Genomic DNA, 20095 nt, shown 5'->3' with positions numbered 1-20095 from the left:
TGTCGGGACAAAATGTTACCTTAACATGGTCACACCGTGGAAAATTATCATACCATATCTAGAAACTGTAAGTTAAAGAAGGTGGCTTTGCACAGCCAATAAAGACATTGTGTAACTAACGTGTCAGTGATGTACCGATAGGTATCAGCCAAAGTTTTGTGAAAAAAGTATTTGATCGGCAATTGCAGATTTATTCTTTTTAATGCCAAACACAAACACAGATCCCCTTTGACTGGCACTATTTATTTCTGGTCCCACGGCTGTCAAGCGGTCAGCAAATAAAATATGTCTATCCATACACAGTGTGGAGCCGCTCCCCTTGGCTAATAACAATAATCACCTCCTAACGGCAAATAAACTGCATTTTCTAGTTTCTTAAGTATCATTATCAAATATTATCACTGGGGGACGAGGCTTAACATGTTCAAACCAAGAGCAAGCCAGGAGCAGTCATGCTAATAGCTAAGCCAACCACTAAGCTTGAAACAACACCCAGAAATAAGTGCTTAGTAACTTTAAGAAGTGTAGATGGAACTGTGTTGCAGCAGAAAGTAAGTAGCTATTAACAGGAAGATTAATAAGAGTCTAAAGAGAGGATAATAGAACATGTCAGCATTGTTGGAGTCAGTACACAACATGTAGAAGGAGGGCAGATAAGTTAGTGGTGTCAATACCAGAGGAAGTTTTACAAGAGTAATTAGATCAATGTTTTTAATTTAGTTCTGTTGTTGTTTTTGTTAATGTTTACAAATTTAAAGAATAATTCCTTGGACGCAGGGGGATTTTGAGGGCAAAATCCAAAAGGATTTAAATGAGTAATAAAGAGTATGTTTTGCTTTCGTTTAGTTTTTGTGTTCTATTGACTTTGTTTTGCTCAGACAATTTAAATTAATAAAAGAGAAAAAGGAAATTGTTTTTAATATTGTGTTGACATTGTTACATTGTCAACATCAGTCACCATAAATAAATAGAAAAATGTACAGTTAATACATGTGATTGATATTGGTATTGGATGATCTGTATCAGAATCAGCAGCAGAAAACCCTGATCGCAACACCCTTATAATGCGCCTAATGCACTCTTGACCTCTGAGATCTGAGATCTGACTTCTGGGTTTTAGTGGAGAAAAGCATGCATTATACAGCTGCAAATCCCTCATCCAAAGTCCTTCCAACCAGATGATCAGCAACTCCATGTATGTGTGTTTGTGTGTGGTGGTGTGGGCTGTGGTATGTGGGTGGCAGTATCAAACCCCTTGGAGGAGGTGGCATAAAGAAACTGAACTGGTACCAGTGTTCTGAGAAGGAGATCCATCCATTGCTCACAGCAATACTCAAATATATTTTTCGCTAGCCATACAATAAAACAATATTTTACTGTTACTTTGAGTGAGGTCACACTTCTGAAAGAGCGAATGAATGTCATAACATTTAAAGACGAGTAAGTAGACACAAAATGGTACCTTGAATGTGACTTAGGAGCAATGAAGAATATTTGTGTGAATTGCTTTTGAAAATGTCAAACACCGACAAGCTGCTTTCCTATGATTCACTGGAGCATTTTAAATGACAGGAATGACCGTTTAAATGTCATCAACCGAAATAAGACTCCTCTGGAAGTGAACATTCGGCAAAAAGAAACCGGTTGGCCTTACATCTGGTTTGTATTACTGTACTGTATATTTAAATAAACATATTTGTACAGGGTGCAATTAAAAAAAACGGTTATAATTAACAGAAGAAAGCATTAAACACAATCGATCCATGGCCCAATTCAAGCCAAAGAATTCTAAACGGAGGGTGAGATGAAGCAGGGACCCCCCAATACCCCTAAGTTGTAATAAATTGTGTTCTATACTAGACTAAGCAGAGTGCCATGCACTTTGTACAAATATTACCCAGGTTCATGTTTTTATTCTAAACACGAACCAGGACTTAGGACTGAGTAGGGTGGCCATGCCACTGCCATGTGTGCATCAATCCATTCACCAAGATATGTTGGACTAATGTTACAGGGTATCTAAATACATTTACAGTTATGGACAGAAATTGGGTAAAAGAAAAAACACAATTCCAATATAATAAAAATGTAATGGCAACTCCACAAGTCCCGTGACTCATTAGGTCCTAGTCCACCCTGTTCTTCTTACTACTAAAAAGTCCCCATTTAAGTCAACAATATGTGTTGACCGTGCTTGTCGACATTCAACTTGAGAGACCCAAAGGGGTCAATTCTATGAAACTCTGATCTGTTTAGGTTGACATGGGCTGTAGTTTTGTAAACTTCATCACTATTGCTAAGCTGGGTGACACAACAGCATAACTAATATCTAGTTACACAAATAATAAAAATATAAATCTCAGATTTTTTTCACCCAAAATGTATTTGTTTTTTATGTGTATTTTTTTCTATCTGAAAAATGTCTCGAGACACGTGAAAACTTCTCAACAAAGTACATTGTACAATAAGCAGCAACAATTGAAAATATAGCATAACGATATACTGTATAAAAATGCAAAGTTTGATTTAAAAAAGGCTGTAGCACAACAAACTTATTCCAGCATCTGAAACCTAAGCCCAGTGTGGGAAATGCAACTCTTTACGGGCCGAAAAAGACCGCAACAACAAACAAACAAACTCCAGCAAAAAAGCAGCTTACTGTCGTGAAATCATTTACACAATGTATAATGATGATACCATGTATGTATGTATGATGATGATGATACCATGTATGATGAGAAAGAAGCACAGTGCAGTAATGCAGTCGCTCTGCCCATCGCCAAGATACACACATACAATGAAAAATACTTTTTATCCACTTACTAAAACTATAGTCCTCTCAATGTTTTATTTGGTTATTTATTTGCATACAATGTACAATACTACCTTTTTGTTTACAGAAGTATTTTAATCAAGACAGAAGTTTTAATTTTGCACTTTATTCATCTCAATGTTGGGGATTATTATTTATTTGCATGCAATGAGCAATGCTACATTTTTGTTTACAGAAGTAATTTATTCAAGACAGAAGTCTTGGCTCCCACGGCAAGCTCTTAATTTAGTTCTTTGAAAAGTATTCAATAAAAAATATATTTTATATCTGGTCAAAAAAGTACATCATTATACAAATGAGCATTTTGCTAAGAGTAAGATGCAGTGAGTGCAATGTCATTTCAAACAACTAGTTTTTGATCAAATAAAAGTGAAACTTGCTTTGAATTATCTCTGTCATTTGTATTCATTGGTTTCCTTAAAAAGTAGGAGGGAAAAAAAGAAAAAACGTAAACCAAATTTTTGGTGAAAAATTGATGATTTTATTTTTAAGCCTAAATTCTTACATCGCTAACTATGATTAACAATGTTGCTTGTGGATGTTTAGATTGAATGAGAGGCAGACAATACTTTATTGTTGTTGTGTTTTAGAAAGCTGGTTTAAAGCCAGTTTGTGCAATAATTAGTTTTTCTTTAGTGCATGTAAACATACAGACTGTGTCTAAATGTGTGTCTCAATGCGGTGTACTGGGTTCACTGCTAAATATTGTTAAAAAGACAGGTCAGATTTGGTTTATGTCACAGTCTGACTAGAAAATATTTTAACCGTGGTGCACCGCAACTGCAAGATAAATGCTGCCACACCTTCAAAGTAAGCTCTTCTTTCTTTTTTTTTTACATTAAAAAATTTTTTTTAACATGAAAACAAATTTAAGTAATATATTGAATTGATTATATTTATATAGCGCTTTTCACCACTAGTGAAACCCATTATCTACATCTTTAGGCTACATTTAAACCAGTGTGAGTGGCACTGGGAGCAGGTGGGTAAAGTGTCTAGCCCAAGGACACAACGGCAGTGACGAGGATGGCGGAAGCGGGCATTGAACCTGGAACCCTCAAGTTGCTGCCACGGCTGCTCTACCAACCGAGCCACGACACCCCAATACTGTATATAGTCTCCTATTTAAGTACTATTGGCAATAATACATTTGAAAAACATCTCAAATATCATGAAAATGTTCCTCCATGCTTTATTTTGAAAACAAAATCATCTAAATCGCCCGGCAAAAGTAAGGAAAGAAAGTTGAAGAGAAAGGTATTTTAAGATAATTAAAGGGGAAGTGCACTTTTTTTCAAACTACCCTAATTGTTTTGACATTACTGACATACAGCACTTCCTCATTCTCCGCCAATCGGCTTTCAGGCACGAATGGCCTGTTTGTGTTAATGGTAAAAAAATTGACATTGAATCAAAACCACACGAACATAAAACATTATCACCAGCAGGTCATGACAGTATTAATATACTGTATATACTGTATATATAGCCAATTATGTGTGCACTATTGTATTGTTGTGCACATTACGAAAACCTCGGCCACCGAAAAAAGACAATGATCATCGAAGACAGCGCTGCCGAAACCGAATGTAAACAAGACGCACGCGATTGTCTGGAGTGTTGTCAACATGTCTGCGACGTGGACGTAACATTAATACAATCCAGAAATACCTGCAAACTACAAAATGTGAAAATATTAGGAGGACAGCTAAAAAGGGTCATATTATGTTATTTTTTCTACATGTTAAACACTTCTCTGTGGTCTACATAACATGCAATGGTGGTTCTTTGGTGAAAATGTTGCATTGATTATGTTTTACAGACCATCTTCAAGATGCTTTGTGACCATCTCTTCAGGATGGGCAGTTTTGTGGGCGGTCTTATTTATGTGCCTTATGGGTGTAACGGTAAGTGTATTTGTATTGAACTGTTTCGGTACGGGGGTTTCGGTTTGGTGTGTGTGTGTGCGTGTATGTGTGTTACGGACAGCAAAGCCCTGTCTGTCTGTTATTTCACTTTACCTTTTTCTGTGTTGATTGAGCTGTGTTGAAGCAGCAAAAAAGGACATTATGTTAAATGAAGAGTTTCTGTCTCTGATAGTTGATATAATAATGTAACTGCATCATTAGGCCTACATGAACTCCATGGTGTTCAGGGATGAATAGTCCTCTCCTATTGCTATTGTATAATTTTTTCAGCTATAGTTACATTAATCATTAGAAATGCAGCAGCCTAGTTTTGAATGGCAGGGTCCCTGCTATCACATGTTGATAGAAATATAACATTTACATAATAAAAATCAACTACAGGCTTCCCAAATGCTGTAATAAATTAAGCATGATGAGTTGACTGGAAACTGTTTAATGTTGCACTTTTTATATGTAGAAGAAAAGTTTTGTCATTGTATTTAATCTGAGCAACAACTTGAGGCAGTTTAATGTTGATTAACGTGGGCAGAATTATTATAGTGTTCCCAATGTTAAAAGGATAAAGTAATTGTTTACAAATTTGGTAAATAACCAAAACATTTATATTTTGTTGTTTTCTTACTGTACCGAAAATGAACCGAACTGTGACCTCTAAACCGAGGTACGTACCGAACCGAAATTTTTGTGTACCATTACACCCCTAACGTGCCTCCACTTCAACTGTGTCTTCTTCTCGTCAGCCATGTTGTAGTTTTTAGCGCTTCCATATGGAAACTACTGACAGATTATAAATTAGAACTATACACCAGGATTTCCCCTTAATGTAACTGAATGTGGCCCACCGCCATGGCATTTTCATTGCTGCCACACCTTGAAAATAAAAGGCGAAAACAAATTAAAGTAATATAATGTTTTGTAGCCCCCAGAAGAAGTCACACAAAGTCTGACGTTATTTCTAACTTTTATTGCCAATCTTATGATAACAAACGGCACAATTGCTACAGGTTTTAACTCTCCTGAAAACACTTTTGTCTCTGTGCTTCCCTGGACACACAATAACACTTCCTCATTCTACGCCAATCCCCGTTCAGGCACTGACGGTGTGTTTGCGATCACATGTAAATGATCGTGCATTTAAATCGCCTGTCAGAAACGCGTCAGCAGCTGGTCGCGCACCTAATCGAGTTGACACCCGGCAAAGCGAAAGAGAGAAAGTTGAAGAGAAAGGTATTTTAAAGTAAATAATGCATTTCTTGTTGAAGCCAGTGTAAACTAACCTTATTCTTTTGACATTACTACTGACAATAATGTCTAACTTTACGCCGTATGCGTGTTCGAACCTCGGTTTGGACATCTCTGTGTGAGATTTTCACTTGTCCCTGTGAGTGTGTGGGTTTTCTCCGGGCACTCCAGTTTGCTCCCACATTCCAAAACTGTGTATGTTAGGTTCATTGGAGACTGTAAAATGTCCACAGATATGAATGTTAGTGTGAATGATTGTCCATGTGTGCCCTTCGATTGGCCATGCTAATTTGAGTTAGCTTGACTATGAGCTAGTGCTAGTCCATTGTACGTTAGCATTTAGCCAGCGGCATTAGAGCTCAACCTTCATCCTGCATAATTGAATTGTTTTTTCAGTTTATTCCAAATTACATTATTAATCTAACATGATTCCTACATGTATGTGCACTTCATGTGTATAAATAAAATATTTTCTTTAATGTGGTTAGTTTTAAAGTGACTTCATTGAAAAATATCAACAAAAAACAAATCTAGTTCAAAAGGACTGTTCACATATTTGGCAAAATATATTGCAACAATTAGGCAGGGCAGAATAAAGTGTAGCCTGTGTTACCTTTTACAATAAGCAACAGTTGAAACTGCATTGAACAAAGAGAGCTCAGTCTACCAAGTCAAATTCAATCAACCAATCAATCAATCAATCAATCAAAGTTTACTTATATAGCCCTAAATCACAAGTGTCTCATAGGGCTGCACAAGCGACAACGACATCCTCGGCTCAGATCCCACATCAGGGCAAGAAAAAACTCAACCCAATGGGATGACAATGAGAAACCTTGGAGGGGACCGCAGATGTGGGGACCCCCGCCTCCTCGGCGACCGGTGCAATGGACGTCGAGTGGATCTAGCATAAGTATCCTGAGAGTTCAGTCCATAGTGGATCTAACATAATAGTGTGAGAGTCCAGTCCATAGTGGATCTAACATAATAGTGTGAGAGTCCAGTCCATAGTGGATCTAGCATAATAGTGTGAGAGTCCAGTCCATAGTGGCTCTAACATAATAGTGCGAGAGTCCAGTCCATAGTGGATCTAACATAATAGTGTGAGAGTCCAGTCCATAGTGGATCTACCATAATAGTGTGAGAGTCCAGTCCATAGTGGATCTAACATAATAGTGTGAGAGTCCAGTCCATAGTGGATCTAACATAATAGTGTGAGAGTCCAGTCCATAGTGGATCTAACATAATAGTGTGAGAGTCCAGTCCATAGTGGATCTAACATAGTAGTTCACAAATTCCTTGTGTTAAAGCTGATTCCGATTCTGATTCCAATGATATAAGAAAAAAAGTTAATATTATTATTATTAATGGTATTATTAATAACTAATAATCCTAATATGTGTTTTAAATATACATAAAACATTTTTTTAGCCTTTTTAAAGAAAATATATGCATCATCACAGCGATCGACAAAATGTGCAAATATGGCGGCTTTCAAGGAGAGAAAGTCCAACCCGAGCAGCAGCTCGCCTCTTTTGTCAGGGACATCGAGAGACAGTCTCAGAAGTAGAGTCTCTAAACATGAGTACATTTTATAATAACACCAGAAAAAGATGCTAGATTTGTTGCTAGTCGTTTTTTTTTTAAATAAAAATGTCATTAAAAGTCTCTAGACACTTGAAGAAAAGTACATTATACAATAAGCAGCAACAATTGAAAATATATCAAAACAATATAAAAATATTTGTTAATACTAGTTAATAACAGATTTGTTTTTCAATGTATGTATACATTTTTGAGCCTTTTTAAAGAAAATCATATCACAGCAGATTATGCGATGACGTCATGGTGACCATGACCATAACCAATCTAGGGGAAACCCTGATGTACTTTCCTTAGTGTGGTTAGTTTTACAGTGACTTCATTGTGGAGAATATCAACAAACCACCTCAAGCTATTTTTTTCATCTCTAATTCAAAAAACGGTATACGTATTTGGTTAACTAACTTGCAACATTCCGGGAGGGCAACATTTAGTGTAGTCTGTGTTACCTTTTACAACAAGCAGCAACAATTCAAGTTGCATTGAACGAAGACAGCACAGTCTAATAAGTCACATTCTTTGTGTGTTAAACATACTTCGCCAATAAAGCTGATTCTGATCATATAAGAAAAATATATTAATAATAATAACTAATAACACGTATCTACTATATCTATTTTAAATATACATAAAACATTTGTTTAGCCTTTTTAAAGAAAATATATGCATCATTGCAAATCAAAACTATCATGATGTCATATATATGAAGATGTCATTGACCACGCCCCCACCGCAGCTGACATAGTTCCAATCTCGGGGAAATCCTGGTTGAGTTGTTTTTTCTAACTACAGGGAAACATCTCAGATCGAACACAAATTATAATTTACAATGAGGGTTGACTAATTTTGTGTAGCACCTGTATCTTAAAGGGGAACGGCTTTTTTAGAATTTTGCCTATTGTTTACAATCATTATGAGAGACATGACGACGGATGGATTTTTTTTAATGCATTGTAACTAGTAAATAAACGTAAATAAAAGTCCGCTTACAGCGTAGCCAATGACAAGTCCTCTATTTCGCCCATAAAACCCAATAAATAACCATCCAAAAACCGCCAACAATACTCCATTTACATTTCATGATTTGAATATTAACCAAGTATTAGTGATATTGTTATTATAAGCGCAAACGCAGACAAACTATTTATAACGGCGACGTGATCACAACCGTGTGTCCCTATGTCTACATCATCGAGTGGTCTGTTGTTTCTTTTAAACAAATGTATTTAATATTTAGAATGCATTAAAAAAAGTGTCATGTCTTTTATAATGATTTTGAAAAAAGAGCAGTTCCCCCTTTAAGCCCAGACAAATGATAACATATCAACAATGTTCAACATAAACAACCGCAAAAATGCTAGAAGTACTGTATTGATATTCCAGTCCATTATACAGTGGAATAAATCACAATTTGAACCCCTGCTGATTTTTTAAGTTAACTCACTTAAAAAGACATGAACAGTCGAACATTTTTTATTGTATGTATATTTTAACAAAGAGAAAGAATATCAAATAAAAGATAACAGGTTAATTTCTGCTTGAATGAGTGAAAAACACATTTGTTCCTCTAGCAACCACCAGGAATTCTGACACTCACAGAACGGGTTTTCGCCCATGAAGCACACAAATAAGTCCTGTCCTTTCAGCAAGAAGCTTGTTGAAAAAGAGACCACTGTTGTGTGAGAACTTCCTGGCCTCAGCAAGAACAATGAATATAGGATAGGTTGCGGTCTTGTGGATGGGTCTAGACCAGTGTTTTTCAACCACTGTGCCCCGTGAGATACAGTCTGGTGTGCCGTGGGAGATTATCTAATTTCACCTATTTGGGTTAAAAAATATTTTTTGCAAACCAGTAATTATAGTCTGCAAATTATGTATTGTTTTTGAGTGTCTGTGCTGTCTAGAGCTCGGCAGAGCAACCGTGTAGTACTCTTCCATATCAGTAGGTGGCAGCCGATAGCTAATTGCTTTGTAGATGTCGGAAACAGCGGGAGGCAGCATGCAGTTTACGTTAAAAAAATGTCTAATGCTTAAACCAAAAATAAACAAAAGGTGAGTGCCCCTAAGAAAAGGCATTGAAGCTTAGGGAAGGCTATGCAGAACGAAACTAAAACTGAACTGGCTACAAAGTAAACAAAAACAGAATGCTGGACGACAGCAAAGACTTACTGTGGAGCAAAGACGGCGTCCACAATGTTCATCCGAACATGACATGACAATCAACAATGTCCCCACAAAGAAGGATAAAAACAACTGAAATATTGTTGATGCCTAAAACAAAGTAGATGCGGGAAATATCGCTCAAAGGAAGACATGAAACTGCTATGGGAAAATACCAAAAAAAGAGAAAAAGCCACCAAAATAGGAGCGCAAGACAATAACTAAAACACTACACACAGGAAAACAACTCAAAATAAGTCACGGCGTGATTAGACAGGTTGTGACAGTACACCTACTTTGAGACAAGAGCTGCATGGTTGGTTATGGTTTAAAGTCATATCCAACAATTGCAACAACGACTTTTTACTGTCAACTGAGATTCGTTTTTTAATGATTTCTGCTGGTGGTGTGCCTCCAGATTTTTTCAACGCAAAAAAGGTTGAAAAACACTGGTCTAGACTCATGAAGAATCACATTAAAGTACCAGTAGAGTGGAAAAAGTAGTTCACTATATGCTTAATTGTGTTTCATTGTATCCATTAAACCATATCCAAGTGTATTTATAATCCGCAAAGTATGTGAAACTATCGTCTCAACATCACAAAATGCCACAAATTCAAACAGCCATTTTGAATATTCTGCTGGCCACGATGTCCTGCTGCTCCCGCATCATCGCATCTCGGTTCATCAAAAGTTATTCTACATTATAAATCATGTCTCTCGTCTGGATAATAGGAGAATGAATCTAGAAGTTCATCTGTGACATTCAATTAATACCCGAAGATAGAGACAAACACACAATTGAAGACAGTGTCTGCAGGGAGACTTTCCCTTGTTAACACTTCATGTGGCTCAAGATGAATTCTTCATCTAAACGGAAATATATGGACATCCTATTACTCGTCATCGAAGTAAGAGCAGACATTGGACAGTAAGCCATCGTTTTATTATCATTTTATTCTTGTTTAGCACTTAGCAATTCTGCTACATGAAGCTTAGTGTTTCACTAAAGCTGGATCTGTAGCTCATCCTCCTTATATTCAGGCTCAACAATAAAAGTTCATAGTTTTTCCCAAAATAATCAGTGTGGGCTCTTACAAAGTCTGCATGATTTGCAAATCTGAGTTGCATGGTTTTAATGTGTAAAACACATTTTGATGATGTTTAAACTGAAATGTTTACATAAAACCACAAAAGCATTAGTGTACTGTTCATACCACACAATATCTCAAAATATGATGTGATTCATCGACCTACAAAATCCTACAAATGAAATAACATGTTTCCTTTAAACAGTAACACAAGGAAGTAATTTAAATTTAACTTCCTTATAGTCTTCGCATTTAGCAACAATTTCAGGTGTGCCAACAATGTGGGAGTGACAGTTGTAGTTATGTGTACCATGCTAAAAATAATCTAATAACATTTCAGGGTTTTCCCTACAAAATAAAAGACGCCACACCTTAAAAAGGAGGGTTTGTTATGTTAATCAATCAATCAATCAATGTTTATTTATATAGCTCTAAATCACAAAAGTCTCAAAGGGCTGCACAAGCCACAACGACATCCTCGGCACAGAGCCCACACAAGGGACGTCGAAGTGAATGACTATGAGAAACCTTGGGGAGGATCGCATATGTGGGTAACCCCCCCTCTAAGTACAGTCCCTAGTGGATCAAACATAACAGTGAGGGTCCAGAAAACAAATTTAAAGGGGCTGTTTGCAACTTGCTCACAGTTACATTTTTCAAAGCAAAAAATATAACAAGAACTCCATTGAGTAGCTTGTGCTACCATTAGGGGTGTAACGGTACACAAAAATTGCGTACCTCGGTTTAGAGGCCACGGTTCAGTTCATTTTCGGTACAGTAAGAAAACAACAAAATATACATTTTTTGGTTATTTATTTACCAAATTTGTAAACAATGGCTTTATCCTTTTAACATTGGGAACACTATAATAATTCTGCCCACGTTAATCAACATTAAACTGCCTCAAGTTGTTGCTCAGATTAAATAAAATGACAAAACTTTTCTTCTACATATAAAAAGTGCAACATTAAACAGTTTCAAGTCAACTCATCATGCTTAATTTAGTACAGCATTTGGGAATCCTGTAGTTGATTTATTATGTAAATGTTATATTTTCATCAACATGTGATAGCAGGGACCCTGCCATTCAAAACTAGGCTGCTGCATTACTAATGATTAATGTAACTATAGCTGAAAAAATGGCACAATAGCAATAGGAGAGACTATTCATCCCTGAACACCATGGAGTTCATGTAGGTTTAATGATGCAGTTACATTATTATATCAACTATCAGAGACAGAAACTCTTCATTTAACATAATGTCCTTTTTTGCTGCTTCAACACAGCTCAATCAACACAGAAAAAGGTAAAGTGAAATAACAGACAGGCAGGGCTTTGCTGTCCGTAACACACACACACACACACACACACACACACACACACACACACACACACACACACACACACACACACACACACACACACACACACACACACACACACACACACACACACACACACACACACACGCACACACACCGCAAAATGAGCTAACGTTACGCTAAAAGCGAATTAGCCTTCACCTCAAGCCAGGACTGTGACCGAGCTGAGCTGCCTTTTATATTTCTAGAAGGTCAACGGGCTCATAGTGATGTTACTAGTGGTTGACTGGGAGGTGTTTATTATCATTTGGGGAGAGTCCGCTGCCTGATGCTTACCTGCTAAACGCTAAGCACTGACTACATGCGCTCTGAATACGCACTGCTGATTGGCCGTTAACGCTCTGTTTGTAACCAATCAGATGGTTGTGTGGGTGGGACAATGCTGGGTGCTGTGTAGAGGACTGACAGAAACAGAGGCAGAAGGAAGCGGAGGCGGCTACTTTAATATGTTTGTGTGGAAACTCGTTAGGTGCACCTCCGAACCGAACCGAAACCCCCGTACCGAAACGGTTCAATACAAATACACGTACCGTTACACCCCTAGCTACCATTATTTGTTTGACAGAACACCATCCATCCATCCATCCGTTTTCTACCGCTTGTCCCTTTTCGTAGTCGCGGGGGGTGCTGGAGCCTATCTCAGCTACATTTGGACAGAACACATTATTGTTAAAACGGTCTAAATTTTTCACAATTACTAAGTTTGTGCAGTAAAACTTTTTACCGGCCCGAATAAAAAAAAGGTGTTAACAGCGGTCACTCACCCTGTCTCGTCAACACGAACGCGCAGAGAGCACGTGCACACATACAAAAGCAGGCCAAAAGAAGCAACAAACAATTTGCAGTTATGTTCTTGTTATGATAGAGTTCACATTCAATGACAGCTAACACTAACTATCCAAATCGTTATTATTAGCTAAAAACACCCAAAGCTAATGCGCGCCATGTGTTACGTACGTACGTAGTCACGTCATTACGTCCTAGAAGTCGAAAGAGCGCGGGATATACTGTGTAAAATACATTGGAAAGTAAGCGGCCTCTAGGCATCTGTGTAAATGTGTAATGTTGCAAACAGCCTCTTTAAGTAACATATTTTATTATAATATATATATATATATATATATATATATATATATATATATATATATATATATATACAATATATAGCCTATTATTTGCGCACTATTGACAAGTGATGCACCGGCAATTCAGCCGCGGAAAAAAACTGATCACCAAAACAGCACTGCCTAAGCGTGATGTTTGTGATGTTGTTATGATTAAAGTATGTGAACATACTTTAATACATTGGAGATATAACTGCGCATAGCAATCTACAAAATGTGAAATGGGCAAACATTAAGAGGACAGTGGCACCCTTTCAAGGAAAGAAAGTACAGTTGGAGCAGCAGAGCGTAGCAAGTGTGACGTCAGGCTTGCTGCAGCTCTTGCTGTTTGTCACGGACATCCAACGACAGAAGAGTCTCCATAGGACTGCAGGGAAAGCTCAGCTTCCCCTAAATATCTAAAACAATTGCTTAAAATATGTACTTTTGTGTTTACATTTTATTGACTAAATATGTGCGAGAAATTCAACTGTGGATAAATGCTCAGCTTTGTACCGCCCATGGTCGCAGAGCGCCTCTGGATATTATTGAGAAGTGGACTCGGCCTTGGCTGGCTTGAACGCCGGGCTTCTGCATGATGATTGAGGCTGAATCCCTTTTTGATTGAGGGCAAAATGAGAGAATCAGCGATCTTGAAATATAAACCACTGCCAAAGCAGTTTCATTCCGTTGTTCCGTGTTGATATGGAGAATTTTACAATCCTTTAAAGGCTCCACTCTTTCCAAAACGCCTTAGCTTGATGCTGGTTTACATTGACAAGCTACTAATAGCATCAGCGATTTTACATGGCGATTTCAACACATCCAAATTTGGTCATGAAAACTACAACTAAGATGAATGTTACAATCAAACAGCTGGTGTGTAATAAACACAATACTTAGAGTATCAACACTTTGCAGGGCACAATATAACATTCAGCTCACTGGAAAAATCTACATGTACTTCCTAGTTAGACAACATACCAGAGGTACCATGCATACAGCTCTGCCATCTAATGCCTTGGAACTAAGGGTGTAACGGTACCTGTATTTGTATTGAACCATTTCGGTACGGGGGGTTCGGTTCGGAGGTGTACCGAACGAGTTTCTACAGGAACATATTAAGTAGCGCACTGCACGGACGGACATAAGTAGCGTACCTCACGTTGTGTAAACAATGCACACAGAGGCACAACACACGGCATGCTGGTGTAACGCAGGTGTCAAATACATACTTTTGCGGAGACTATTAGGCTCTTGCTATCTATTACTCTCTGTCACGTGACCAGGGAGAGCGCGCAGATCTCCCTAGTCACGTGACCGCCGCGGTCCAATCAGCTGTGCTTATAAGCCGGTAGCAGGAAGTGGCCAGTAGACAGGACGTGAGGGGAGACAGATTGTATTTCTGCTCGAGGTAGGTTTTTATTCTAGTTTTCACCCAAAATATTGTGCTGACGGGATTCTAAACTAAATGCCTATTTGTTAACTTTATAGAGCCGACTACCAGCGCCGGATTTTTTCATTAAGCTGTGTGTGACTGTAGAAATGGAGTTGGTGAGTCCATGTTTATGAAAATATATTAGTCTTTCATTCCATTGTTTTATTACAACAGTCTTTTTTTATTTCTCAATCGTCCATATACAAGGTCTATGACTTGAACCAATGATAACTATTGTGTATTGAATGTACTTTTGAATGTGTTTGATAATAAACACGTTTAGTGCACTGACCGAATTGTATAGGTCATATTTATGCTGCTAATGGTTATTTTAGCACTTTATTGCATATTGTGAATCTGACATGTATGTTGATTTCAGTCACGCAGTAGAACACGGGAATAGAGCAGCAGCGACACTGACTCCATTAATGACGACTTCGACGAGACGGAGCCGTGTTGGATGCCGTATTCGCCCAACTGTTTAATTCGGACACTGAAGAAGAAGAATTAAAAGGGATTCGTGAATGAGTAATAACTTCATAAAGTGAGCTTTACATGTTTATTTTGTGTGTTGTGTTGTGTGACATTACAGTTTGAGAAACGTTGAGTTATTGATATATAGTTATTGCTCTGCACTATTTCGAGTGTTACTATATTGTGATTGCACTAACGTTTGATTTACCGTAACAGTATCACTGTTTTTTACGTGTTTATTGAATCAGGGAAAAGTTCCCCTCCGCTATGTGATATAAATGTTGCACTACCATATTTTTTGGACTATAAGTCGCAGTTTTTTTCATAGTTTGGCCGGGGGTGCGACTTATACTCAGGAGCGACTTATGTGTGTAATTATTAAACACATTACCGTAAAATATCAAATAATATTATTTAGCTCATTCACGTAAGAGACTAGACGTATAAGATTTCATGGGATTTAGCGATTAGGAGTGACAGATTGTTTGGTAAACGTATAGCATGTTCTATATGTTATAGTTATTTGAATGACTCTTACCATAATATGTTACGTTAACATACCAGGCACGTTCTCAGTTGGTTATTTATGCCTCATATAACGTACATTTATTCAGCCTGTTGTTCACTATTCTTTATTTATTTTAAATTGCCTTTCAAATGTCTATTCTTGGTGTTGGGTTTTATCAAATACATTTCCCCAAAAAATGCGACTTATACTCCAGTGCGACTTATATATGTTTTTTTCCTTCTTTATTATGCATTTTCGGCAGGTGCGACTTATACTCCGGTGCGACTTATACTCCGAAAAATACGGTACATGTTAGACCTTGCTGTTGTTAAAAGATAAACAAAACACCACGTCACTGACTTTACCTCAGGGAATATAATAAAACAGCTGTTTATTCATTTTGGGAGTGAACAGAGTTGTCAGAACGCTGGTTTGTAATCTATTAACAAAGTTTGACTGACCTATCCGACTGTTTTGTTGACATTCCCTTTAGCGCAGCTCCATCTAATGGATGCATAGGTGCACCTTATAAACCGGTGCGCCTTATATATGAACAAAGTTTTGAAATATGCCATTCATTGAAGGTGCGCCTTATAATCCTGTGCGCCTTATAGTCCGGAAAATACGGTAGTCATTTTCTATATCGCACAGAGACAAACCCGCAATATATCGAGTATAATCGATATATCGCCCAGCCCTACTAATAATGAACCTTATTAAAGGCCTACTGAAATAATTTTTTTTTATTTAAACGGGGATAGCAGATCCATTCTATGTGTCGTACTTGATCATTTTGCGATATTGCCATATTTTTGCTGAAAGGATTTAGTAGAGAACATCGACGATAAAGTTGCAACTTTTGGTCGCTGATAAAAAAAGCCTTGCCTGTACCGGAAGTAGCGTGACGTCAACAGTTGAAAGGCTCCTCACATTTCCCCATTGTTTTCAATGCAGCTAGAGCGATTCGGACCGAGAAAGCGATGATTACCCCATTAATTTGAGTGAGGATGAAAGATTCGTGGATGAGGAACGTTAGCGTGAAGGACTAGAATGCAGTGCAAGACATATCTTTTTTCGCTCTGACCGTAACTTAGGTACAAGCTGGCTCATTGGATTCCACACTCTCTCCTTTTTCTATTGTGGATCACGGATATGTATTTTAAACCACCTCGGATACTATATCCTCTTGAAAATGAGAGTCGAGAACGCGAACATTCACAGTGACTTTTATCTCCACGACAATACATCGGCGAAACACTTTAGCTACGGAGCTAACGTGATAGCATCGTGCTTAACTGCATATAGAAACAAAAGAAATAAACCCCTGACTGGAAGGATAGACAGAAAATCAACAATACTATTAAACCATGGACCTGTAACTACACGGTTAATGCTTTCCAGCCTGGCGAAGGTTAACAATGCTGTTGCTAACGACGCCATTGAAGCTAACTTAGCAACCGGACCTCACAGAGCTATGCTAAAAACATTAGCTATCCACCTACGCCAGCCAGCCCTCATCTGCTCATCAACACCCGTGCTCAACTGCGTTCCAGCGATCGACGGAGCGACGAAGGACTTCACCCGATCACAGATGCGGTTGGCGGCCCGGAGACGGAGGAAGTTAAGGTGAGTTCGGCGGCTAGCGCGTCTGCTATCCATCTCTCAGTCCTCCTGGTTGTGTTGCTGTAGTCCGCCGCTAACACACCGATCCCACCTACAACTTTCTTCTTTGCAGTCTTCATTGTTCATTAAACAAATTGCAAAAGATTAACCAACACAGATGTCCAGAATACTGTGGAATTTTGAGATGAAAACAGAGTTTTTTGTATAGGATTCAATGTGTCTGTATACTTCCCGTTTCAACGATTGACGTCACGCGCATACGTCATCATACAGAGACATTTTCAACCGGAAGTTTAGCGGGAAATTTAAAATTGCACTTTATAAGTTAACCCGGCTGTATTGGCATGTGTTGCAATGTTAAGATTTCATCATTGACGTATAAACTATCCGACTGCGTGGTCGGTAGTAGAGGGTTTCAGTAGGCCTTTAATGAATAAATTACATTTTCAATAATTGCACACGGCCCATATAAAAGTAGCGGCAGGCCAAATAATTGACCCGGGGCCGCTGTTTGGACACCCCATGGAGCACATAGGGCATATAGGCTATAGTTCAGTTAGCAGTTAGCTGTATGCATGTATGCACTGGGGACCCACCGAGGCTGCTTATAGTCAACCTCAAGTTGTGCCCTGTCAGTTGAACTCTAACTCAACAAACAGTTAGCGGGCCAACGTGTGCATAGACTGCGTGGCGGAAGCTAGTATAATTTAGTAGTGTTTTATCTGTCAGGTAGGTCAGTTTGTGTGCTTTAGCTAGCAGTAGCTGTGTGTTTTCAAGTTAGCTACTGTGTGACACAAAGTGTGGATAACAATTCATCTAGAAAACCGTCACGCATACACACTTATACAAATATATGCATATAATATATATATGTATATATATATATGTATATATACATATATATATATCACACATAGCTTCCTCTCACTCCACGGTTACCGTGGATGTCGGCGGGTCCTCCTGGAACGCGCACTAGTGCGGAGGTGTCTTCCTCCCCGACTTTACTTCCCGCCGCGGGGTCGCTGCGTCTCCGAGCAAAGCTTCACTCCTCCGGCCGCTGGTGTGTTGCCGCAGCACGGTTGCAATGTTAGTTCTCACCTCCTAGCGCTTCGCCTCCTCCATAGTTTACAGTCCGCCTCCTATTTCCCCTTCTCGCCGCCGCCACCAACAACATTATTGACGTCCTCCCGCTGCCACGTGACCAGTCTGCTGAGGCTAAAAATAGACGCAATAGAAACTAATGGATGAGGACAGACCGCGTAGGGATAGACGGGCTGAGAGACAAGACAGGCAGAGCGAGTCTGATTATTGACTACCCCAAATGCGTCACTCAAAAAAGATAACAATTTAAAAAAATAAAATTTTAAACTTATTTTCCAATTGTCTCCTACGGACATACTTGCCAACCCTCCCGATTTATCCGGGAGACTCCCGAATTATATATATATATATATATATATATATATATATATATATATATATATATATATATATATATATATATATATATATATATATATATATATATATATATAATAGCCTTCATTTCTAGGAACAAGAATAGACTGTCGAGTTTCAGATGATCTGGCCATTTTGAGCGTTTAATTGACCCCACAAATGTGATGCTCCAGAAACTCAATCTGCTCAAAGGAACGTCAGTTTTGTAGCTTCTGTAACGAGCTAAACTGTTTTCAGATGTGTGAACATGATTGCACAAGGGTTTTCTAATCATCAATTAGCCTTCTGAGCCAATGAGCAAACACATTGTACCATTAGAACACTGATAGTGATAGTTGCTGGAAATGGGCCTCTATACACCTATGTAGATATTGCACCAAAAACCAGACATTTGCAGCTAAAATAGTCATTTACCACATTAGCAATGTATAGAGTGTATTTCTTTAAATTTAAGACTAGTTTAAAGTTATCTTCATTGGAAAGTACAGTGCTTTTCCTTCAAAAATAGGGACATTTCAATGTGACCCCAAACTTTTGAACGGTAGTGTATATATATATATATATATATATATATATATATATATATATATATATATATATATATATATATATATATATATATATATTTATATATATATATATATATATATATATATATATATATATATATATATATATAGTATATATATAGTAAAGTAAACAGTAATGAAAACACAGTTGTTCTACTAACTGTACTGTACTTGCTGCTTACTTAAAGGCCTACTGAAACTCACTACTACCGACCACGCAGTCTGATAGTTTATATATCAATGATGAAATCTTAACATTGCAACACATGCCATTACGACCGAGTTAACTTATAAAGTGCAATTTTAAATTTCCCGGGAAACTTCCGCTTGAAAACGTCTAGGTATGATGACGTTTGCGCGTGACGTCAATGGTTGAACCGGAAGTATTCGGACACATTGTATCTCGATACAAACAGCTCTGTTTTCATCGCAAAATTCCACAGTATTCTGGACATCTGTGTTGGTGAATCTTTTGCAATTTGTTTAATGAACAATGAAGACTGCAAAGAAGAAAGCTGTAGGTGGGATCGGTGTATTAGCGGCTGGCTGCAGCAACACAACCAGGAGGACTTTGAGTTGGATAGCAGACGCGCTATCCGACGCTAGCCGCCGACCGCATCGATGATCGGGTGAAGTCCTTCGTCGTGCCGTCGATCGCTGGAACGCAGGTGAGCACGGGTGTT

At 38.1% G+C, this 20095-nt stretch overlaps 1 protein-coding gene and 1 long non-coding RNA gene across 6 annotated transcripts in view; one reads left to right on the top strand and one right to left on the bottom strand.

Annotated features, from left to right (window-relative positions):
* Nucleotides 1-15254, top strand: part of LOC133642528 (uncharacterized) — a 41889-nt gene extending 26635 nt beyond the window's left edge. The window contains exons 2-4 of the long non-coding RNA XR_009824528.1: nt 4656-4740; nt 14837-14896; nt 15160-15254. This is a non-coding gene — a long non-coding RNA (uncharacterized LOC133642528). The remainder of the gene's footprint in view (nt 1-4655; nt 4741-14836; nt 14897-15159) is intronic.
* hdac5 (histone deacetylase 5) overlaps nt 1-18582 on the bottom strand; it is a 122516-nt gene extending 103934 nt beyond the window's left edge. For all 5 annotated transcript variants that reach the window (XM_062036761.1, XM_062036763.1, XM_062036764.1 and 2 more), the window contains exon 1: nt 18325-18582. The gene's annotated coding sequence lies outside the window, so the exon portion shown is untranslated. The remainder of the gene's footprint in view (nt 1-18324) is intronic.
* Between the last annotated feature and the right edge of the window lie 1513 nt (nt 18583-20095).

Source organism: Entelurus aequoreus, linkage group LG25 (genome assembly GCF_033978785.1).
Source record: "Entelurus aequoreus isolate RoL-2023_Sb linkage group LG25, RoL_Eaeq_v1.1, whole genome shotgun sequence".
Lineage (NCBI taxonomy): Eukaryota > Metazoa > Chordata > Actinopteri > Syngnathiformes > Syngnathidae > Entelurus > Entelurus aequoreus.
The sequence above is the reverse complement of the archived record's forward strand: the minus strand, read 5'-3'. Positions and strand labels throughout refer to the sequence as shown.